The sequence below is a fragment of the Triticum urartu genome, chromosome 4, assembly GCF_003073215.2.
Source record: "Triticum urartu cultivar G1812 chromosome 4, Tu2.1, whole genome shotgun sequence".
Lineage (NCBI taxonomy): Eukaryota > Viridiplantae > Streptophyta > Magnoliopsida > Poales > Poaceae > Triticum > Triticum urartu.
In genome coordinates, this window is record NC_053025.1 from 129,419,841 (window position 1) to 129,445,358 (window position 25,518).

The window sequence follows — 25,518 nt, forward strand, 5'->3', positions numbered from 1 at the left end:
ACCCTAGTTTATGCGTTGCTTCGTAAGGGGCTGATTTGGATCCATATGTTTCATGCTATAGTTAGGTTTTCCTTAATACTTTTGTTGTAGTTGCGGATGCTTGCAATAGAGGTTAATCATAAGTGGAATGCTTGTCCAAGTAAGGGCAGTAACCAAGCACCGGTCCACCCACATACCAAATTATCAAAGTACCGAACACGAATCATATGAATGTGATGAAAACTAGCTTGACGATATTCCCATGTGTCCGCAGGAGCGCTTTACATCTTATAAGAGTTTGTCCAGGCTTGTCCTTTTCTACAAAAAGTATTGGGACACCTTGCTGCACCTTATTTACTTTTGTTACTTGTTGCTCGTTACAAATTATCTTATCACAAAACTATCTGTTACCACTTATTTCGGTACTTGCAGAGAATACCTTGCTGGAAACCGCTTATCATTTCCTTCTGCTCCTCGTTGGGTTCGACACTCTTACTTATCGAAAGGACTATGATAGATCCCCTATACTTGTGGGTCATCATAGACAGTAACAATACCATCAGCGTCAGTCTTCTTCTTGAAGATCCATTTATTCTCTTTGACTCGCCGATCATCGGGCAAGTGAACCAAAGCCCACACTTTGCTCTCATACATGGATCCTATCTCAGATTTCATGGCCTCAAGCCATTTATCAGAATCTTGGTTATCGCTTCTTCATAGTTTGTAGGTTCATCATGGTCTAGTAACATGACTTCCACAACAGGATTACCATACCACTCTCGTGCGGAACGTGCTCTGGTTGACCTACGTGGTTCGGTAGTAACTTGATCTGAAGTTTCATGATCATTATGATTAGCTTCCTCTCTAGTTGGTGTAGGCATCTGTCGGATTTCAGGTTCCGGCAAAACCCTTGAGGTTCGAACACTGGGGTGTGCATGAAGATCTCTCCTCCCTCTTGCACTCTCCCTCACCATGATCTCAAGGCTCAGCGCGTCGAACTCACAGAACAAAGGGACACAAGATTTATACTGGTTCGGGCCACCGATGTGGTGTAATACCCAACTCTAGTGTGGTGGTGGATTGCCTCTTGGGCTGAGGATGAACAGTTACAAGGGAAGAACAACCTCCTGAGGAGAGGTGCTCTTGTGCTTGGTGAGTTTGTGTGGATGAGGATGATCTGAATGGCCTCGGATCAGTTCAGTTGCCTCCTACTGTGGTGGCTAGCCCTATTTATAGAGGCCCTGGCCCTCTTCCCAAATGCTGGTAGGAAGGGATGCCACAACGGCCAAATTTGAAGGGAGACAACTAGTACAAGTTATCCTGACTAAAGGTGGTCTTCGCCTACCAAAGGCTCAGGTGGTGACGCCGTCCTGGGCTCCACGGTGACCTCCATCCTGCCTTCCTGCTGGTCTTGGTCTCGTTGCACTGATATGGAAACCTTTGCCTGATGCCTCGGGACTCCTCGCCTGCGCCTGTCCCTTTAGCACCAAAGAGGAAACGAGCACACTGCGCGCTGGCGCCCGCCTAGTTCCTGCCTGGCCTTGGTCGTCATGGCTTGCGTCACAGGAACCTTGCGAGGTGCCCCTTGCCTTGATCTCTCCGCCCCCGAGGAGGTCTTGCGTCATCCGCCTCGCGAGGCTCGGCCCCTCGCGAGGGTCTTGAGTGTTTGCTGGTGAAGATGGGCCGTACGGGGCTGCTGGCGGAGCCACACCGTGGGCCGCAGGCAGGCAAGTCTGGGGACCCTTGTTCCCAGGACGCCGACAGTAGCCCCCGGGCCCAAGGCGCGCTCGGACTTGGCTTCAAGGCGAAGCCAAGGGGCAAGTGCGGAGCGCCGCGAGCCCCAACAGCCTGCGGCCGCAGTTGACGCGAGGCGATTGATGGGACATGGGCATCTCCGCTTCCCCACGTTGCATTGGCAACTGCCTGACTTGACGAGTCCCTGCTGGATGCAAAAAAAGGTCATTATTACCTTAGATCATGGAGGCCGGAGGTTAGCCTCCTCTTGGCTATAAATGGGAAGGGGGGCGGAGCCCCGACCACCCATCTCTTCCTTCGCTTCTCCTGCTTCTTCTCCCTTGCTTCACTACTAGCAGCGACACCTATGGCACCGGTGAAGAGGTTCTCGGCCGCAGAAAAGGGAAAGGCCCGCCAGGAGGGGCCGACGAAGAGGTTGTCGGCCGCAGAAAAGGGCAAGGCCCGCCAGGAGGGGCCCGGCTCGCCGCCACCCAAGAGGGGGCGTGGTCGCCCGCTTAAGCACGCCGCGACCCCCCACCGTGGCCCCTCGCGGCTGCGGCGGAGCCTCCTCGCGCGGTGGGAGTCGCCCAGGTCGTGGCAGCCCCGTCGATGAAGTGAGGCGCGCCATGGTTGCGTGGCCTCCTCGGCCGTGCTTCCACTCAGTGAAGGTGATGCCGGAGTTCATCGTGTGGTTGGAGAACCCGGCTGGCACTTGGCTTCAGCTCTCGTGGTTCTTTGCTAGCGAACTGCCGGCCGCAGGTCCAGGCAGTCTCTGGCTACAGGCGGACAGCTGCTGCAGCAAGGCTTCATGGGTCGTGGTGGAAGTGTCCGTCGCAGGCAACACAACCCTGGCCCGTGGCTGGTAGATGTTTGTGTCGGTGTCAAAACCGGCGGATCTCGGGTAGGGGGTCCCGAACTGTGCGTCTAGGATCGATGGTAACAGGAGAAGGGGGACACGATGTTTACCCAGGTTCGGGCCCTCTCTATGGAGGTAATACCCTACTTCCTGCTTGATTGATCTTGATGAATATGAGTATTACAAGAGTTGATCTACCACGAGATCGTAATGGCTAAACCCTAGAAGCCTAGCCTATGAATATGGTAATGAGTATATGTGATGTCCTTTCCGGACTATCCCCTTCGGTTTATATAGACACCGAGGGGATCTAGGGTTTACATGGAGTCGGTTACATAAGAAGGAATCTCCGGTGGCCAAGCATGCCTTCCACGCCAAGTAGAGTCCAATCCGGACACGGTGCAGTCTTCGGCCTTCATGTCTTCACAGCCCATCAGTCCGGCCCATGGATAATAGGACGGATGCCCGAGGACCCCTTAGTCCAGGACTCCCTCAGTAGCCCCTGAACCTGGCTTTCAATGACGAGGAGTCCGGCGTGCAGATTGTCTTCGGAATTGCAAGGCGGGTTCCCCTTTCTCCGAACTCCAAGATAGTATTCGGATGAAATGATAGTATCCTGACCTGTTACGCACACCATACACAACCGCAAAGAGAATATAATATTTACACTAATATAATCTATTGACAGGTTTTTTCCAACACGACATCACGTATGTCCGGTTATAATTTCGAACCGTTTTTCTTCTGCCATTCCATGCTTCGAGACATGGTTGCTATCAGCACGTCTTGTCAAAACAGAGATCGTGCCCCCTTATTGAGGGATTCTCATCAATGCGGGCATGGATAACTCAACTGTGCCGTTTATACAGCCCTAGGGAACAGGCGAATCCTAAGGCGAGCGAGGAGGCGTTTAATATTTGCTGCCTTTATAAAGGGATAAGGACTCCCTCTTCCTCTCCTCACCCTCTCTCTCCGTCTCCTCTTTTACGATCTCAAGCTTGAGCACCCAAGTTCTCATCTCCTTTCCACTCGAGCAACCATGTCCGGATCTAGTGGTCAGGGCAAGTGGATGGTCTCCTTTGTCAAGGAGGAGGACATTACTAAGCTCCGGGTGGCCGGATATTTGGTGAAGGAGATCGCCCATCGTCTGCTAGCCGAGGGACAAGTTGTCCCCACGCCAGAGCCCACAGAGAGGGTAGTATTCATCCCCCATTTCTTTCGCGGGCTAGGGTTTCCACTCCACCCTTTCGTCCGTGGGCTGATGTACTATTACGGGATAGATTTCCATGATTTGTCCCCGAATTCCTTCCTTAACATCTCGGCATTTATTGTTGTGTGCGAAGCCTTCCTCCGCATCCATCCCACTTCGGGTTGTGGCTCAAAGTCTTCAACGTGAAGCCGAAGGTGGTGGATGGCCAGCACGCGGAGTGCGGAGGGGCCATGGTGAGCAAGCTATCCAATGTCTCCTGGCCCAAAGGCACCTTTGTGGAGACAGTAAAGGAATGGTAGAAGCAGTGGTTCTACATCACAGAACCTCGTGGCACTAACTGGGCTGCAGCTGCAGAATTCCGCTCCAGTGCTCCCATGCGACTCACCTCCTCGGTTGAGAAGAGTCCGGACTGGTGTTCACCTGACGAGCTGATAGCGCTGCAGATGCGCGTTCAAAGCGTGGTGACCAAGGACATCAAGCTCATTGACGTTATCCAGGTGATGCTGGTCCGCCGGATTCTTTCGTGCCAGCGACGAAGTCGCCCTTTATGGGAGTTCAATTCGAAGAAGCACCAGACCCTAAAAAGGCTCTTTGATACTTCTCACAAAGGGGCCTGGAAGTTGCTCTTTAAGGGCAACGAGAAGCCACCGGCCACGGACTCAGACCGTGGTCACAATTGTAACCGCTCCGCCAGCGAGGTATGTTACTTTTGACGCATTCCCAACTTAAATGTTTCGAGGATGATGTTTGAGATCTTAGTATTGTTCCCTCAAGACTGGGTGGAGAGGGCGAAGCGGATCCAACGTCTGGCTCCGTTGCCCGAAGAACCAGCCATCCCGCGCCTGGCGAAGATGCTGGTGCCCACGCCATACACGGCGTCGGAGAAGAAGGCCAAGGGGGCCAAGAGTGGCCCCCGTCGCAAGGGCACTTCGGACGCGATGTCCGAAGACGACGAGGCCCATTCCTCTGTCCCTGAGGACAACGACGAGGAAGAAGAGGAGGAGGAGGAAAACAACCCTCCTCCCGAGGAGAAGAAGAAGAGGGTGGCCTCGGCACATCTGGAGGCAAAAGCGCCCAAAAAGGGGAAGGGCACCCCAACGGTTGACACTGCGTGGGACGTTGACAGTAGCCCGGAACGTCGCCCCCGTACCAGGCCCCAGGCCGCATCGTAAGTGACATGGCTTATTTATGCGCATATCCAGCCCTTTCTTTTTATTATTCTAACATGGTTAATCCACACTATTGCAGTCCGGCCCGTGACCTTATCTAGCGATCCTCATATGGAGGTTTGTTGGCTCCATCGGAGATGGCGAGCATGTCGCCACCGCCTGCTTACTCCCCCGGGGCCAGGGACGACACCAAAGTGTTATCCCGGAGGACCGCTCCGAAGGGAGGAGCCCAGGACGTTGTCTGGGAGGCGCCACAAGGTGGGACCTCCATTGCCGGACACATGGGGGAGTCAATCCCCATGGAGACTGGCAAAGAGGGCCGTATACAGTTCGGAGTCGGGCGAGCAGCCCCCTTTGAAGGAGGGGGTGCGTCGCCTCCACCGGTGGCTCCTGTCCATCCAGGAGCGCCAGATGACCTGATGGGGGCGCTACGAAGCGCCTCCGTCATGGACGAGCACCATATCCTTATGGGTGCGGTGATCAAGAAGGTTCAGTCTGCCAAGAGCGGACTGAATGAAGCCTGCACCAGCTTGTTAACAGGTTTCGAGGTAAGAAAGAGAAAAATCCCGTATAGTCCATAGCCCCTGAGACGCTGTCCGGTGTTCGGTGAGGAGAACCGGACAAGGGATCAATCCTTAATTATAAGAGGCTGACTGAATATGTATCGATAAGCAGGCGTCCCTGTTGGCCGCGACCTCGCATGCTGCCGAGGTCTCCGAGCTGAAGCGGAGGCTGGAGCGGACCGAGAACGAGCTCGGCGAGGTTAAGGTTCAGCTCCAGGAGAAGCAAGGTGAGGAACGACTTGCTATATGTTCGGGAAAGGATAAGCACGGTATTGTGATATGTGCAGAAGCTGCGACTGAGGTCGAGGCCCTGAGGAAGGCCTTGGGTGAGGCCGAGGAGCAGGCTGTCCAGCAGTAGGCCGCCCGTAAGAAGCTAAAGGCCCGGATCAAAGAAGTCCACCAGGAGCTCCAGGATGCGGTGAAAAATTCGAGGCCTTGGAGCATGATGCGTCGGTTCGAGGGACCGAACTCGCCAAGGCTCATCATAGCATGGAGACCGCACGGAATGAGGCCCAGGCCGCCCTCCAGGAGATCCAGGAGGCCAAGAAGATCATAGCGGGCAAGGCATTTAAGCTGCAAAGCAAGTATGCGGAGAAGCAGTACCTTTTACTAACCTGGGTTCAGAGTTCCCCAGGGGCTTTTGAGGATTTGCCACGCAGTGTATCAGATGCCATGGAGTTTTATCGAGCCGAAGGAGGGGGTTCTTCGGAGAGGCTCTTCTGGTTGCAATATGCGGCACCAGAGCATCCCGTGTCCTTCACCGATCAGCTGAAACAGCTAGTGGAGCTGCATAGGGTGGCCGAACTAGCCATTAAGGATTTGATAATCCGGCTGTGGCCAGCCGAAACTATGCCTAGCAGCTACTTCAGACTCGTGAGGCGGATGGTGAACGCATGTCCTTGGCTGGACGTTATCAAGCGCTCCGTCTGTATTGAGGGTGCCCGTATGGCCTTCGCTCGCTACAAGATGTGGTGGGCGAAGAGGAACGCTGTTGAAGTCGCCAGCGGGCCGCCGGAGGGCAAGGAGCACCGCACACCCGAGCGATATTTCGAGGATGTCGTAGAAGGGTCTCGACTTGTAGCGGCGCAATGTTCGCAGGACATTGTATTTGAATAAATGTATTCATGTTTGCCTTTGACTTGTACTATGGGAACGAAGCCAGTTTTTGTAAAGTAATGTTATTATGCTTTGAATTGTTTCCTCCTGTACGGTCGTGTTGTGTGTAATCTGAGGGTTGGTGATACGTCCATTTTGCATCATACCTTTATATCGATATTTATTGCATTATGGGCTGTTATCTCACATTATGTCACAATACTTATGGCTATTCTCTCTTATTTTACAAGGTTTACATAAGGAGGGAGAATGCCGGCAGCTGGAATTCTGGGCTGGAAAAGGAGCAAATATTAGAGACCTATTCTGCACAACTCCAAAAGTCCTGAAACTCCACGGAATACCTTATAATAAATAATGAAAAATCCTCGCCAAATATGAAGACCAGGGGGCCCACACCCTGCCCACGAGAGTGGGGGCGCCCCCCTAGGGCGCGCCCCCTACCTCGTGGGCCCCCTGGTGGCTCTCCGATGACCATCTTCTCCTACATGTAGTCTTTCGTTGAGAAAAAAAATAAGAAGCAATCTTTTGGGACAAAACTCCACCGCCACGAGGCGGCACCTTGGCGGAACCAATCTAGGGCACCGGTAGAGCTGTTCTGTCGGGGAAACTTCTCTCCCGGAGGGGGAAATCATCGCCATCGTCATCACCAACACTCCTCTCAACGGGAGAGGGAAACCTCCATCAACATCTTCATCAGCACCATCTCATCTCAAAACCCTAGTTCATCTCTTGTATCCAATTCTTGTCTCCAAGTCCGGGATTGGTGCTAGTAGGTTGCTAGTAGTGTTAATTACTCCTTATAGTTGATGCTAGTTGGTTTAATTGGTGGAAGATCATATGTTCATATCCTTTATGCATATTATTACCCCTCTGATTATGAACATGAATATTCTTTGTGAGTAGTTACGTTTGTTCCTGAGGACAAGGGAGAAGTCATGCTATTAGTAGTCATGTGAATTTGGTATTTGTTCGATATTTTGATGAGATGTATGTTATCTAGCCTCTAGTGGTGTTATGTGAACGTCGACTACATAACACTTCACCATTATTTGGGCCTAGAGGAAGGCATTGGGAAGTAATAAGTAGATGATGGGTTGCTAGAGTGACAGAAGCTTAAACCCTAGTTTATGCGTTGCTTCGTAAGGGGCTGATTTGGATCCATATGTTTCATGCTATGGTTAGGTTTACCTTAATACTTTTGTTGTAGTTGCGGATGCTAGCAATAGAGGTTAATCATAAGTGGGATGCTTGTTCAAGTAAGAACAGCACCCAAGCACCGGTCCACCCACATGTCTAATTATCAAAGTACCGAACGCGAATCATATGAACGTGATGAAAACTAGCTTGACAATATTCCCATGTGTCCTCGGGAGCACTTTTCCTTATATAAGAGTTTGTCCAGGCTTGTCCTTTGCTACAAAAAGGATTGGGCCACCTTTCTGCACTTTATTTACTTTTGTTACTTGTTGCTCGTTACAAATGATCTTATCACAAAACTATCTGTTACCACTTATTTCAGTACTTGCAGAGAATACCTTGCTGAAAACCGCTTATCATTTCCTTCTAATCCTCGTTGGGTTCAACACTCTTACTTATCGAAAGGACTACGATAGATCCCGTATCCTTGTGGGTCATCAAGACTCTTTTCTGGCGCTGTTGCCGAGGAGTGAAGCGCCTTTGGTAGGTGGAATTTGGTAAGGAAAAATTTATATAGTGTGCTGAAATTTACTGTCACTTCTTACTATGGAAAGTAATCCTCTGAGGGGCTTGTTCGGGGTATCTTCACCCCGAACAGTAGAGCAAAGAGTTGCTCCTCAACCTACTAAACCTGTTGAAATTGAAATTCCTTATGAGTATCCTTCGGGTATGATAGAAAAACTGCTAGCTAATCCTTTTACAGGAGATGGAACAAAGCATCCTGATGAACACCTAATATATGCGGATGAAGTTTGTGGATTATTTAAGCTTGCAGGTATACCCGATGATGTTGCTAAGAAGAAGGTCTTCCCTTTATCTTTGAAGGGAGACACATTGACATGGTATAGACTATGTGATGGTACAAGATCATGGAACTATAGAAGATTGAAATTGGAATTTCATCAAAAGTATTACCCTATGCATCTTGTTCATCATGACCGCAATTATATATATAATTTTTGGCCTTGTGAAGGAGAAAGCATCGCTCAAGCTTGGGGGAGGCTTAAATCAATGTTATATTCATGCCCCAATCATGAGCTTCCAAGAGAAACAATTCTTCAAAAAAATTATGCTCGACTTTCTGAAAATAATCGCACCATGCTCGATACTTCTTGTGCTGGCTCTTTTATGATGAAGACCATTGGATTTAGATGGGATCTATTGGATAGAGTTAAACGCAACTCTGAAGATTGGGATCTCGACAAAGGTAAGGAGTCAGGTATGACACCTAAGTTTGATTGTGTTAAATCTTTTATGGATACCGATATTTTTTGTAAGTTTAGCACTAAATATGGACTTGATTCTGAGATAGTAGCTTCTTTCTGTGAATCTTTTGCTACTTATGTTGATATCCCTAAGGAGAAGTGGTTTAAATATCATCCTCCCATAGAAGGAAAAGTAGCTGCACCTATTAAAGTCGAAGAAAAGACTATCACTTATAATGATCCTATTGTTCCTCCTTGTTATGTTGAGAAACCACATTTCCCTGTTAGGATAAAGGATCATGCTAAAGCTTCAACTGTGGTTCGTAAAAGCAATATTAAAACATATACACCTCCTGAGCAAGTTAAAGTTGAACCTAATATCGCTATTGTTAAAGATCTCTTGTCTGATAATATTGATGGGCATGTTATTCAGTTCTGCGGTGAAACTGCTAGAATTGCTAAACCTTGTGCTAAAGATAAACATAGACCTGTGGTAGGCGTGCCTGTTATTTCTGTTAAAATAGGAGAACATTGTTATCATGGCTTATGTGATATGGGTGCTAGTGCTAGTGTTATACCTTATGACTTGTATAAAGAAATCAAGCATGAAACTGCACCTGCTGAGTTAGAAGATATTGATGTCACAATTAAACTTGCTAATAGAGATACTATTTTAGCAGTGGGAATTGTTAGAGATGTTGAAGTCTTGTGCAGGAAAACTAAATATCCTGCTGATTTTCTTGTTCTTAGTTCCCCACAAGATAGCTTTTTTCCCATTATATTTGGTAGACCCTTCTTGAACATTGTTAATGCTAAGATAGACTGTGAAAAGAATGTTGTTACTATTGGCTTGGATGATATGACTCATGAATTTAATTTCTCTAAATTTAGTAAACAACACCGTGAAGAAGAATTGCCTAGTAAGGATGAAATTATTGGTCTTCCTTCTATTGTCGTACCTCCTAGTGATCCTTTAGAACAATATTTGCTAGACCATGAGAATGATATGTTTATGAATGAAAGAAGGGAAATAGATGAAGTATTCTTTAAACAAGAACCTATTCTGAAACACAATTTGCCTGTTGAAATCCTAGGGGATCCCCCTCCACCTAAGGGTGATCCCGTGTTTGAGCTTAAACCGTTGCCTGATAATCTTAAATATGCTTATCTTGATGAAAAGAAGATATATCCTGTTATTATTCGTGCTAACCTTTCAGAGCATGAAGAAGAAAGATTATTGAAAACTCTGAAGAAGCACCGTGCTGCTATTGGATATACTCTTGATGATCTTAAGGGCATTAGTCCCACTCTATGTCAACTTAAAATAAATTTGGAAGCAGATGCCAAACCAGTTCGTGATCCTCAATGACGTCTGAATCCTAAAATGAAAGAAGTGGTAAGAAAAGAAATACTAAAGCTTCTGGAGGCAAGTATAATTTATACCATTGCTGATAGTCAGTGGGTAAGTCATGTTCATTGTGTACCTAAGGGAGGTATTACTGTTGTTCCTAATGATAAAGATGAATTGATTCCACAAAGAATTATTACAGGTTATAGGATGGTAATTGATTTCCGCAAATTAAATAAGGCTACTAAGAAAGATCATTACCCCTTACCTTTTATCGATCAAATGCTAGAAAGATTATGCAAACATACTCATTACTGCTTTCTAGATGGTTATTCTAGTTTCTCTCAAATACCTGTGTCAGCTAAAGATCAATCAAAGACTACTTTTACATGCCCTTTGGTACTTTTGCTTATAGACGTATGCCTTTTGGTTTATGTAATGCACCTGCTACCTTTCAAAGATGCATGATGGCTATATTCTCTGACTTTTGTGAAAAGATTTGTGAGGTTTTCATGGACGACTTTTCCATCTATGGATCTTCTTTTGATGATTGCTTGAGCAATCTTAATCGAGTTTTGTAGAGATGTGAAGAAACTAATCTTGTATTGAATTGGGAAAAGTGCCACTTTATGGTTAATGAAGGTATTGTCTTGGGGCATAAAGTTTCTGAAAGAGGTATTGAAGTTGATAAAGCCAAGGTTGATGCTATTGAAAAGATGCCATGTCCCAAGGACATCAAAGGTATAAGAAGTTTCCTTGGTCACGCCAGATTTTATAGGAGGTTCATTAAGGACTTCTCAAAAATTTCTCGGCCTCTGACTAATTTATTGCAAAAAGATATACCATTTGTCTTTGATGATGATTGTGTAGAAGCATTTGAAATACTTAAGAAAGCATTAGTATCTACACCTACTATTTAGCCACCTGATTGGAATTTACCCTTTGAAATTATGTGTGATGCTAGCGATTATGCTGTGGGTGCTGTTCTAGGGCAAAGAGTTGATAAGAAATTAAATGTTATCCATTATGCTAGTAAGGCTCTAGACAATGCTCAAAGAAATTATGCTACTACTGAAAAGAACTTTTAACAGTTGTATTTGCTTGTGATAAGTTCAGACCTTATATTGTTGATTCTAAAGTAACTATCCACACTGATCATGCTGGTATTAAATATCTTATGGAGAAGAAAGATGCTAAACCTAGACTTATTAGATGGGTTCTCTTGCTACAAGAATTTGATTTGCATATTCTTGATAGATAAGGAGCTGAGAACCCTGTTGCAGACAACTTATCTAGGTTAGAGAATGTTCTTGATGACCCACTACCTATTGATGATAGCTTTCCTGATGAACAATTAAATGTCATAAGTACTTCTCGTAGTACCCCTTCGTATGCTGATTATGCTAATTACATAGTTGCTAAATTTATACCACCTAGCTTCACATACCAACAAAAGAAAAAGTTCTTCTATGATTTGAGACATTACTTTTGGGATGACCCACATCTCTATAAAGGAGTAGATGGTGTTATTAGAGGTTGTGTACCTGAGCACGAACATGAACAAATCCTACGCAAGTGCCACTCCGAAACTTATGGAGGACACCATGCGGGAGATAGAACTGCACATAAGGTATTGCAATCAGGTTTTTATTGGCCTACTCTCTTCAAGGATGCCCGTAAGTTTGTCCTATCTTGTGATGAATGTCAAAGAATTGGTAATATTAGTAGACGTCAAGAAATGCCTATGAATTATTCACTCGTTATTGAACTGTTTGATGTTTGGGGCATTGATTATATGGGACCTTTTCCCGCCTCTAATGGATATACACATATTTTAGTTGCTGTTGATTACGTTACTAAGTGGGTAGAAGCTATTCCAACTAGTCGTGCTGATCATAACACTTCTATTAAAATGCTTAAAGACGTTATTTTTCCGAGGTTTGGAGTCCCTAGATATTTAATGACTGATGGTGGTTCACATTTCATTCATGGTGCTTTCCGTAAAATGCTTGCTAAATATGACGTCAATCATAGAATTGCATCTCCGTATCACCCACAGTCTAGTGGTCAAGTAGAATTGAGTAATAGAGAACTCAAATTAATTTTGGAAAAGACTATCAATAGGTCTAGAAAGAAATTGGTCCAAGAAACTTGATGATGCATTATGGGCCTATAAAACTGCATATAAAAATCCTATGGGTATGTCCGTATAAAATGGTATACGGAAAAGCATGTCACTTACCTCTCGAACTAGAACATAAGGCATATTGGGCTATTAAAGAGCTCAACTATGATTTCAAACTTGCTAGTGAGAAGAGGTTATTTGATATTAGCTCACTTGATGAATGGAGAACCCAAGCTTATGAAAATGCCAAGTTGTTTAAAGAAAAGGTTAAAAGATGGCATGACAAAAGGATACAAAAGCATGAGTTTAATGTAGGTGATTATGTATTGCCATACAACTCTCGTTTAAGATTTTTTGCAGGGAAACTTCTCTCTAAATGGGAAGGCCCCTATGTTATCGAGGAGGTCTATCTTTCCGGTGCCATAAAAATCAACAACTTCAAAGGCACAAATCCGAAGGTGGTAAACAGTCAGAGAATTAAACATTATATCTCAGGTAATCCCATAAATATTGAAACCAATATTATTGAAACCGTAACCCCGGAGGAATACATAAGGGAAACTTTCCAGAACGTTTCAGACTCCGAAAAGGAATAGGTATGTGGTACGGTAAGTAAACGACTCCAAAACAATTTTTAAGGCAATATTTCTCCGTTTTGGAATATTTAGAAAAATTGAAAATTAAGTAGCAGTCCGGGAAGGACACGAGGGCCCCACGAGGGTGGAGGGCGCGCCCTACCCCCCTGGGCGCGCCCCCTACCTCGTGAGCACCTTGTGTGCCTTCCGGACTCCGTTTTCTTGCATGATACGTATTTTGGTCGGTAAAAATTCACTATATATTCTCCCGAAGGTTTTGACTCCCGTATCATGCAAATATCCTACGTTTTCGTTTTGAGCTGTTGCTGTTACAGATTAGAGCAAGATGTCTTCTCAAGAGTCAGTCAGGGTGAGCCGGGTATCTAATCCGGCACCGGAACCAAGGGCAAATAGTGACCCTGACCACTTTGGGCCAGCAACGGAGGAAGAGATGGAGGCTGACTTAATGAGGGTAGATGCCATGGAGGATCAAGAAGTCACCTCTCTCTTCCGAGTTGGGTTCACGATGGGGGAACTACAGAGCTTAGCTATTCCAAACTCGGTTATCCCTTCCAATGTTAGATTTCTTTCTTATGAAAATATGAAGAGGAGTGTCACTTGTTCTCCCGCAGCTATGAAACACCCTTGGGTGCAAGGATCTTTAGCCATCACAGGAAAGCTTCGTAAGGAAACAATGGACCTCAAGCAACAAGTCAACAAGCTCGAGGAGGAGAATCGTATCATGAGAGGAATCATCGTCAAGAATATTTCACCAACAACAAAGAAGGAGATATAATCACATGGGTATGGGCACTCCCCTTGGCAAAAACCAAGCTTGGGGGAGGTGCCCCGGTATCATATCACAATCACAACTCCTATCTTTACCGTTTTCCTTAGTTCGATCCTATTAGTAGTATTTTGATCTAGTAGAATAAAGTTTATGGCATGATCTAGTTTTCAGTTTTGCCTTATGATCTCTCTTTGTAATCGAGTCCGTGAGCTATATAATAAAGATTAGTGTTGAGTCAAGGGCTTGATTTTCTTGCTATGATCTTGGGTGAATAAAAGAAAAGAGAAAAAGAATAAAAAGAAACAAAAGTTCATATTGATCTTATTGATAGTAATGACTTCACATAGAAAGAGTGTGATGATTAAAAGTTGTTGGGAGTTGGCAGACATAGCTTTGGTCATCGTTGCAATTAATAGGAAGTAATAAGGAAAGAGAGGTTTCACATATAAATATACTATTATTGACATCTTTTATGATTGGAAGCACTCATCAAAATATGACATGCTAAAGAGTTGATGTTGGACAAGGAAGACAACGTAATGGGTTATGTTTTCTTACATCTGAGATAAAGTATGTTGTCATAGATCATCCAATATGTTGAGCTTGCCTTTCCCCCTCATGCTAGCCAAATTCTCAACACCAAGTAGAGATACTACTTGTGCTCCCGAATACCCTTAAACCAGTTTTGCCATGAGAGTCCACCATATCTGCCTATGGATTGAATAAGATCCTTCAAGTAAGTTGTCATCGGTGCAAAGCAATAAAAAATTGCTGTAAATATGTATGATTAGTGTGGGAGAAATAAGCTTTATACGATCTTGTGATGTGGAAGTAATAAAAGCGACGGACTGCACAATAAAGGTTCATATCACAAGGGGCAATATAAAGTGACGTTCTTTTGCATTAAGATTTTGTGCATCCAACCATAAAAGCGCATGGCAACCTCTGCTTCCCTCTGTGAAGGGCCTATCTTTTATTATTATCTTCTACCTTATGCAATAGTCATGGTGATCTTCACCTTTCCTTTTTACATTTTATCCTTTGGCAAGCACAGTGTGTTGGAAAGATCCTGATAGATATATCTAATTGGATGTAGGGGGGCATGAGTTACTATTGTTGACATTACCCTCGAGGTAAAAGGTTGTGGGGAGAAACTATAAGTCCCTATCTTTCTTTGTGTCCAATTAAAACTCCGTAACCACAATTATTGCGTGAGTGTTAGCAACTATGAAGGACAAGATGATAGTTGAGTATGTGGACTTGCTTTTTAGCTCTGACATAGACTCTTTCTGATGTTATGATAAATTGCAATTGCTTCAATGACTGAGGTTATAGTTTGTTGGTTCTCAATAAGGTTTCTGATTCATACTTTTGCATTGTGAATAGATCATCACTTGAACATAAGTAATCATATGACAATATCTATATATGTTGCTGTTATGAGAATAATCATGATGCCTTCATGTCCGTATTTTATTTTTATCGACACCTCTACCTCTAAACATGGGGACATATTTATTGTTATCAGCTTTCGCTTGAGGACAAGCGAGGTCTAAGCTTGGGGGAGTTGATACGTCCATTTTGCATCATGCTTTTATATCAATATTTATTGCATTATGGGCTGTTATCTCACATTATGTCACAATACTCATGGCTATTCTCTCTTATTTTACAAGGTTTACATAAGGAGGGAGAATGCCGGCAGCTGGAATTCTGGGCTGGAAAAGGAGCAAATATTAGAGACCTATTCTGCACAACTCCAAAAGTCCTAAAACTCCACAGAATATCTTATAATAAATAATGAAAAATCCTCGCCAAAGATGAAGACCAGGGGGCCCACACCCTGTCCACGAGGGTGGGGGGCGCCCCCCCTAGGGCGCGCCCCCTACCTTGTGGGCCCCCTGGTGGATCTCCGATGACCATCTTCTCCTATATGAAGTTTTTCGTCGAGAAAAAAGATAAGAAGCAACCTTTCGGGACAAAACTCTGCCGCCACGAGGCGGAACCTTGGCAGAACCAATCTAGGGCTCCAGCAGAGCTGTTCTGCCGGGGAAACTTCTCTCCTGGAGGGGGAAATCATCGCCATCGTCATCACCAATGCTCCTCTCATTGGGAGAGGGAAACCTCCATCAACATCTTCATCAGCACCATCTCATCTCAAAACCCTAGTTCATCTCTTGTATCCAATTCTTGTCTTCAAGTCCGGGATTGGTGCTAGTAGGTTGCTAGTAGTGTTAATTACTCCTTGTAGTTGATGCTAGTTGGTTTAATTGGTGGAAGATCATATGTTCATATCCTTTATGCATATTATTACCCCTCTGATTATGAACATGAATATGCTTTGTGAGTAGTTACGTTTGTTCCTAAGGACAAGGGAGAAGTCTTGCTATTAGTAGTCATGTGAATTTGGTATTCGTTCTATATTTTGATGAGATGTTTGTTGTCTAGCCTCTAGTGGTGTTATGTGAACGTTGACTACATAACACTTCACCATTATTTGGGCCTAGAGGAAGGCATTGGGAAGTAATAAGTAGATGATGGGTTGCTAGAGTGACAGAAGCTTAAACCCTAGTTTATGCGTTGCTTCGTAAGGGGCTGATTTGGATCCATATGTTTCATGCTATGGTTAGGTTTACCTTAATACTTTTGTTGTAGTTGCGGATGCTTGCAATAGAGGTTAATCATAAGTGGGATGCTTGTTCAAGTAAGAACAGCACCCAAGCACTGGTCCACCCACATGTCAAATTATCAAAGTACCGAACGCGAATCATATGAACATGATGAAAACTAGCTTGACGATATTCCCATGTGTCCTCGGGAGCGCTTTTCCTTATATAAGAGTTTGTCCAGGCTTGTCCTTTGCTACAAAAAGGATTGGGCCACCTTGCTGCACTTTATTTACTTTTGTTACTTGTTGCTCGTTACAAATTATCTTATCACAAAACTATCTATTACCACTTATTTCAGTACTTGCTGAGAATACCTTGCTGAAAACCGCTTATCATTTCCTTCTGCTCCTCATTGGGTTCGACACTCTTACATATCGAAAGGACTATGATAGATCCCCTATACTTGTGGGTCTTCAGTTGGACAGTCGTCAGCTTCTGCCCTCACGTAGATAGTGCAGAGGTGTTCGGGATGGAATCTAAACAATCTTGATCCAATTACATGGTCCTTGAAGGAGTTGTTTAGCGCAACGAACATGGCAATCAGACTTTATGGCTTTAACGCCCTCACTTAGCCATAGGAGTTTTATAATAAAGCATGGGCGCAACCCCTGGTTTAAGCCAGAGTACTGTCAGCATCTAATCGGGAAGTGTCGATCTCTCGCGTAGCGTGGAAAAAATCTCCAACGATTTGTAACCCTCAAGTAGCTAACCGACTATCGCCACATCATGACAGTCAGTTTTCGGCTTTCTCTACTGAGGTGCTTGTCTGGTCAAAGCCAGGGCACAATCGCAGTAGTTCTCCCTTTACTACCCTAGTTGATGGAGCGGAACATAGGGTAGCAAGCACAGGAGCCGGGCAACGCAACTATTGACCAAAGACATGATTCGGAGCCAATGCATATAATGCTAAACTCGGGGTGCCGAACTTATATAAGAAGTGTTCGGACTGTGCTGCCGTATTGTGGGGCGACAGGTAGCCCCTGGCGAATATTAAATGTAAAAGAGTGTCGATGCAGCAAATAAGCAGATCGAAATAAATATGAAGTAAGAAGCAAAAACCACAGGAAATGGGCCATGAACCATTTTTATTATAACTGGATGGATACGTCAAGGCGTATCTTGTACAGATGGTGCGATAAGTATCTGGCCATTTATCATGCCGGAATCAATAGGGCGCCGCGTGCGGGTCCTGAGAAATAAGTATGAGTACCGTCAAGAAGAACATATAAAGGTTACCCTACAAACCTGTGTTGCTTTCCCCCGTTGTATTTCAGTCCTGCTAAAGGGATTGACATCAGGCTCGCGGAAAAAGGTGCCTGAAACAAGAAAAAGAAGTAAAAGTATGTGTGTCCGGGATCGGTCTGGCTGAATTGTAGGCCCCGGGTTATCTCGTGCCTCCGTCGATGTCCATGGAATTTTGCATGCATAATTGTGTATGCGTGGTACGAATGCCACTACCTTATTGGGGCTGGGACGGAGGCCGAATTGCTAGTCGAGCTCTTGACGAGCCGCGCTGTCCTGTTGCAGTGTAGTCCGGACCCGCTTGATGGTGTCCAGGGGCTCGGCAGCTGGATTATAATGCTACTTGAGAAGGCCGCTCTATACTTCTGCTGCTAGGGCGGCGGTTTGCTCCTCTGTTCGGAGGGCGCGTTCCGTATTGCCATTGACTGTTATGACGCCGCGTGGACCCGACATCTTGAGCTTGTGATAAGCATAGTGTGGCACTGTGTTAAATCTAGCAAACGCGGTTCATCCGAGCAGTGCATGGTAGCCGTTGCGGAAGGGGACGATATTGAAGATTAACTCTTCGCTTCAGAAGTTGTCTGGAGAACCTAAGACCACTTCTAGCGTGATTGAGCCCGTACAGTGGGCCTCTACACCTGGTATGACTCCTTTAAAGGTAGTCTTTGTTGGTTTGATTCATGAGGGATTAATGCCCATCTTCCATACTGTATCCTGGTACAGCAGGTTGAGGCTGCTTCCACCATCCATCAGGACTTGTGTTAGGTGGAATCCATCGATGATTGGGTCAAGGACCAGTGCGGCCAAACCGCCGTGGCGGATACTAGTCGGATGATCTCGTCGATCGAAGGTGATCGGAAATAATGACCATCGATTGAATTTTGGGGCGATTGGCTCTACCGCGTAGACGTTCCTGAGCGCTCGTTTGCGCTCCTTTCCGGGGATGTGCGTGGCGTATATCATGTTCACTGTTTTGACTTGGGGGGATTTCTTCTGTCCCCCGGTGTTCAGTTGTCGGGGCTCTTCGTCCTCGTCCTCACTTTGTGAACCCTTTTCTTTGTTTTCGGCATTTAACTTGCCAGCCTGCTTGAAGACCCAACAATCCTTGTTGGTATAATCGGCTTGCTTATCCGGGGTGCCGTGAATTTGGCACGGACGGTCGAGTATGCGGTCCAGGCTGGAAGGTCCTTCGTTGTTTCTTTTGTAGAGTTTCTTCCATTGGCCGGACTTGGAGCCATTGAATCCGGCGTTGACTGTGGTGTCCTCGGTGTTGTCGCCATTGCTTCTGCGTTTGCGTCTATTACGCCGGAGCCTGCCGGTGCTGTTCTTGGCCTCTGTGGGGCCTGCCTTGCTGGCTATGTTTTTGCTATGAGCCAGCCAGCTATCCTCGCCTGCGCAAAAGCGGGTCATGAGTGCCGTAAGGGCTGCCATTGACTTCGACTTTTCTTGTATGAGGTGGCGTGCTAGCCATTCGTCACGGATGCTGTGTTTGAAGGCTGCTAGGGCCTCGGCATCCGGGCAGTCGACGATATGGTTCTGTTTGGTTAGGAACCTTGTCCAGAATTTTCTGGCTGATTCTCCGGGTTGTTGAACTATGTGGCTTAGGTCATCGGCATCTGGTGGCCGGACATAAGTTCCCTGGAAGTTGTCGAGGAAAGCCTCTTCCAAGTCCTCCTAGCTGCCGATGGAGTTCTAAGGCAGGCTATTTAACCAATGCCGAGCTGGTCCTTTGAGCTTTAATGGGAGTTATTTGATGGCATGGAGGTCGTCTCCTCGGGCCATGTGGATGTGGAGAATGAAATCCTTGATCCATACTGCAGGATCGATTGTGCCGTCGTATGATTCGATATTGACGAGCTTGAACCCCTCGGGGAATTCATGATCCAGTACTTCATCTATGAAGCAGAGCGGGTGTGCGGCACCTCTATACCGTGATGCATCGTGGTGGAGCTCTGATGGAGTCCGTCTGCGGTGTTCGGCCCGAGCGTGGTTAGGCTTGTCACGTCCGAATAGGTAGCCATCGTCGTGCTTCGAGGCACGTCCTCGCGATCCGTAGATCGATCTTGTGTGTCCTGCTCTACTATACAGAGTTTGTCGGAGGTCGTACATACGACTCCGGACTCTTCCATCCCTATTTTTGCGGGGTGGTGGGGCGTTCTGCTGTTCGGCCCGAGTTGCTGCTTTATCCCGACCGCGGAGTGGCCGTTCAGCCGCTCTGTCCCGACCACGTGGTGGTCGGTCCGCACTACGCGAGGGAGATATGTGCTCCGGCGCCTCCTCATCGAATTGAGGTAGCAGTCTGCGTTTCGGATAGCTCTTGGCTGGGCGGTTGAGGCCATATTCCTCGGCTATCAGGACATCAGTCCATCTGTCGACGAGCACGTCTTGTTCAGTTTGAAGCTGTTGCTGTTTCTTTTTCATGCTCCTTGCAGTGGCTATGAGCTGAAGCTTAATGTGCTCCTGCTCGAGAGGATCCTCAGGCATGATGAAGTCTTCGTTGCCAAGGCTTGTCTCCTCCTCGGAGGGTGGACGATAACTATCATCCTCCGAGTCATCTTCTATGGCCTGTTCGTCAGGGTTGTCTTGCCTGCTGTCATGTTCCTGTTCGGCTGTAGCCCCGACAGGGTCTTCATTGTTTTCGGTGTCGCCCGGAGTACTATTTTCTCCGGTGCCAGTGTTGCCGGCCTTTGAGCGGCGGGGCTTGAGGCGACGCTTAGGCCGCCGGCGCTTGGACTATGTCTCTGAGGTTTTATTCGCATCTGGCTCTTCTTTGTCGTCGCCAGATCCTTTAGGTGTATCAACCATGTACACGTCTCATACGTCTCCAACGTATCTATAATTTTTGATTGCTCCATGCTATATTATCTACTGTTTTGGACATTATTGGGCTTTATTATCCACTTTTATATTATTTTTGGGACTAACCTATTAACCGGAGGCCCAGCCCAGGATTGCTGTTTTTTTTGCCTATTTTAGGGTTTCGAAGAAAAAAATATCAAACGGAGTCCAAACAGAATGAAACCTTCGGGAACGTGATTTTCTCACCGAACATGATCCAGGAGACTTGGACCCTACGTCAAGAAAGAAAGGAGGAGGCCACGAGGTAGGGGGCGCACCTATCCCCCCAGGCGCACCCTCCACCCTCATGGGCCCCCTGTTGCTCCACCGACGTACTCCTTCCTCCTATATATACCTACGTACCCCCAAACAATCAGATACGGAGCCAAAACCCTAATTCCACCACCGCAACTTTCTGTATCCACAAGATCCCATCTTGGGGCCTGTTCCGGAGCTCCGCCGGAGGGGGTATCCATCACGGAGGGGTTCTACATCAACACCATAGCCCCTCCGATGAAGTGTGAGTAGTTCACCTCAGACCTACGGGTCCATAGTTATTAGCTAGATGGCTTCTTCTCTCTTTTTGGATCTCAATACAATGTTCTCCCCCTCTCTTGTGGAGATCTATTTGATGTAATCTTCTTTTTGCGGTATGTTTGTTGAGACCGATGAATTGTGAGTTTTTGATCAAGTCTATCTATGAACAATATTTGAATCTTCTCTGAATTCTTTTATGTATGATTGGTTATCTTTGCAAGTCTCTTCGAATTATCAGTTTGGTTTGGCCTACTAGATTGATCTTTCTTGCAATGGGAGAAGTGCTTAGCTTTGGGTTCAATCTTGTGGTGTCCTTTCCCAGTGACAGTAGGGGCAACAAGGCACATATTGTATTGTTGCCATCGAGGATAACAAGATGGGGTTTTCATCATATTGCATGAGTTTATCCCTCTACATCATGTCATCTTGCCTAAGGCGTTACTCTGTTTTCATGAACTTAATACTCTAGATGCATGCTGGATAACGGTCGATGAGTGGAGTAATAGTAGTAGATGCAGGCAGGAGTCGGTCTACTTGTCTTGGATGTGATGCCTATATACATGATCATACCTAGATATTCTCATAACTATGCTCAGTTATGTCAATTGCTCAACAGTAATTCATACACCCACCGTAAAATACTTATGCTCTTGAGAGAAGCCACTAGTGAAACCTATGGCCCCGGGTCTATCTTCATCATATTAATCTTCCTATACTTAGTTATTTTGTTTGCTTTTATTTTACTTTGCATCTTTATCATAAAAATACCAAAAATATTATCTTATCATATCTATCAGATCTCACTCTCGTAAGTGACCGTGAAGGGATTGACAACCCCTTATCGCGTTGGTTGCGAGGAGTTATTTTCTTTGTGCAGGTCCGAGGGGCTCGCGCGTAGCCTCCTACTGGATTGATACCTTGGTTCTCAAAAACTGAGGGAAATACTTACGCTACATTTCTGCATCATCCTTTCCTCTTTGGCGAAATCCAACGTAGTGCTCAAGAGGTAGCAAGAAGAATTTCTGGCGCCGTTGCCGGGGAGTCTACGCAAAAGTCAATATACCAAGTACCCATCACAATCCTTATCTCCCGCATTACATTATTTGCCATTTGCCTCTCGTTTTCCTCTCCCCCATTTCACCCTTGCCGTTTTATTCGCCCTCTCTCTCCATCCCCCCTCTCTTTTTCTGTTCGCCTCTTTTTCGTTTGCTTGCCGCTATGGCTAGTCCCTTATCTGCTCCTTTGTCTCCCGACTTTGAGGTTCTTCACTTCAAACAAAGGCAAGGAGAAAATTTAAAAGATGCTTGGTTCAGAATGATGGAATCTTATCGTAATTGTACCCTAGAGGTGAATTTTAGAATTTTGCTTCGCAACTTTTATGTTGGACTAAATATGTCTCATAGACAACTTTTGGATTGCGTTGCCAAAGGCAATTTTATTGAAATTGATCCCAGTATTGCGCATGAAATTATAGAAGGTATAGTAGGAACTCTACCTCAACAAAAGGTGCCTCATCACACCCGAGAGGGAAGGCAAGTTTTTGGGAAAATTTGCAAAGTAACCAAGATTTTACAAAAGTCTCTTGAACCTCTTAAAAGCGTTAGCGGGAATCTCCACCGCATGAATATGTTGATTACCCTTTGCAATAAGCGGTTGGATTCATTAGATCCAAAAATTTCAGAATATGAAGGGAAACATAAAGAACCTCCCGGATTCGAGCTTGATTCCGCTAAAAAGTTGAAAACCAAAGATGGCAATATCTAGATCTATCTTTTATATGCCTAGCCAGGGGCGTTAAACGATAGCGCTTGTTGGGAGGCAACCCAATTTTATTTTTATTGCTTGATTTTTGCTCCTGTTTAGTAATAAATAATTTATCTAGCCTCTGTTTAGGTTGTGTTTTTGTGTTTAATTAGTGTTTGTGCCAAGTAGAACCGTTGGGAAGAGTTGGGGAAAGTCTTGATATCTTGCTGTAAAAAACAGAAACTTTAGCGCTCACGAGAACTGCTGCCATTTGTATTTGGAAAGTGCTATTTAGTTAATTCTTTTTTCAGATGATTAATAGATAAATTTCTCACGTCCAGAAATTTATTTTAGAATTTTTGGGGCTCCATATCTTTCGCTAGCTACAGATTACTACAGACTGTTCTGTTTTTGACAGATTCTGTTTTTCGTGTGTTGTTTGCTTATTTTGATGAATCTATGGCTAGTAAAATAGTTTATAAACCATATAGAAGTTGGAATACAGTAGTTTTAACACCAATATAAATAAAGAATGAGTTCATTACAGTACCTTGAAGTGGTCTTTTGTTTTCTTTCGCTAACGGAGCTCACGAGATTTTCTACTTTAAGTTTTGTGTTGTGAAGTTTTCAAGTTTTGGGTAAAAATTTGATGGATTATGGAACAAGGAGTTGCAAGAGCCTAAGCTTGGGGATGCCCATGGCAACCCCAAGATAATATAAGGACACCTAAAAGCCAAAGCTTGGGGATGCCCCGGAAGGCATCCCCTCTTTTCGTCTACTTCTATCAGTAACTTTACTTGGAGCTATATTTTTATTCACCACATGATATGTGTTTTGCTTGGAGCGTATTGTATGATTTGAGTCTTTGCTTTTTAGTTTACCACAATCATCCTTGCTGTACACACCCTTTGAGAGAGCCATACATGATTTGGAATTTGTTAGAATACTCTATGTACTTCACTTATATCTTTTTGAGTAATATAGTTTTGCTCTAGTACTTCACTTATATCTTTTAGAGCACAGTGGTGGATTTGTTTTATAGAAACTATTGATATCTCATGCTTCACTTATATTATTTTGAGAGTCTTAAATATCATAGTAATTTTCTTAAATAATCCTAATATGCTAGGTGTTCAAGATTAGTAATTTTTGTTCTTATGAGTGTTTTGAGTACTAAGAGAAGTTTGATGCTTGATGATTGTTTTGAGATATGGAGGTAATAATATTAAAGTCATGCTAGTTGAGTAGTTGTGAATTTGAGAAATGCTTGTGTTGAAGTTTGCAAGTCCCATAGCATGCACGTATGGTCAATGTTATGTAACAAATTTGAAACATGAGGTGTTATTTGATTGTCCTCCTTATGAGTGGCGGTCGGGGACGAGTGATGGTCTTTTCCTAACAATCTATCTCCCTAGGAGCATGCGTGTAGTGCTTGGTTTTTGATGACTTGTAGATATTTGCAATAAGTATGTTAGTTCTTTATGACTAATGTTGAGTCCATGGATTATACGCACTCTCACCCTTCCATCATTTCTAGCCTCTTCGGTGCCGTGCATTGCCCTTTCTCACATTGAGAGTTGGTGCAAACTTCGCCGGTGCATCCAAACCCCGTGATATGATACACTCTTTCACACATAAACCTCATTATATCTTCCTCAAAACAGCCACCATACCTACCTATTATGGCATTTCCATAGCCATTCCGAGATATATTGCCATGCAACTTTCCACCATTCCGTTTATCATGACACATTCATCATTGCCATATTGCTTAGCATGATCATGTAGTTGACATAGTATTTGTGGCAAAGCCACCATTCATAATTATTTCATACATGTCACTCTTGGTTCATTGCATATCCCGGTACACCGTCGGAGGCATTCATATAGAGTCATATCTTGTTCTAAGTATCGAGTTGTAATTCTTGAGTTGTAAGTAAATAGAAGTGTGATGACCATCAATCATAGAGCATTGTCCTAAAAAAGAGAAAGGCCAAAAAAAGAAAGGCAAAATAAAAAAAGAAAGGCCAAAAAAGGGGGGACAATGCTACTATCCTTTGCCACACTTGTGCTTCAAAGTAGCACCATAATCTTCATGATAGAGAGTCTTTTGTTTTGTCACTTTCATATACTAGTGGGAATTTTCATTATAGAACTTGGCTTGTATATTCAAACAATGGGCCTCCTCAAGTGCCGTAGGTCTTCATGAGCAAGCAAGTTGGATGCACACCCACTTAGTTTCTTTTGTTGAGCTTTCTTACATTTATAGCTCTAGTGCATCCGTTGCATGGCAATCCCTACTCCTTGCATTAACATCAATCGGTGGGCATCTCCATAGCCCATTGATTAGCCTCGTTCATGTGAGACTTTCTCCTTTTTGTCTTCTCCACATAACCCCCTCATTATATTCTATTCCACCCATAGTGCTATATCCATGGCTCGCGCTCATATATTGCATGAAAGTTTATAGGTTTGAGATTACGAAAGTATGAAACAATTGCTTGGCTTGTCATCGGGGTTGTGCATGATGAGAGCATTCTTGTGTGATGAAAATGGAGCATGACTAAACTATATGATTTTGTAGGGATGAACTTTCTTTGGCCATGTTATTTTGAGAAGACA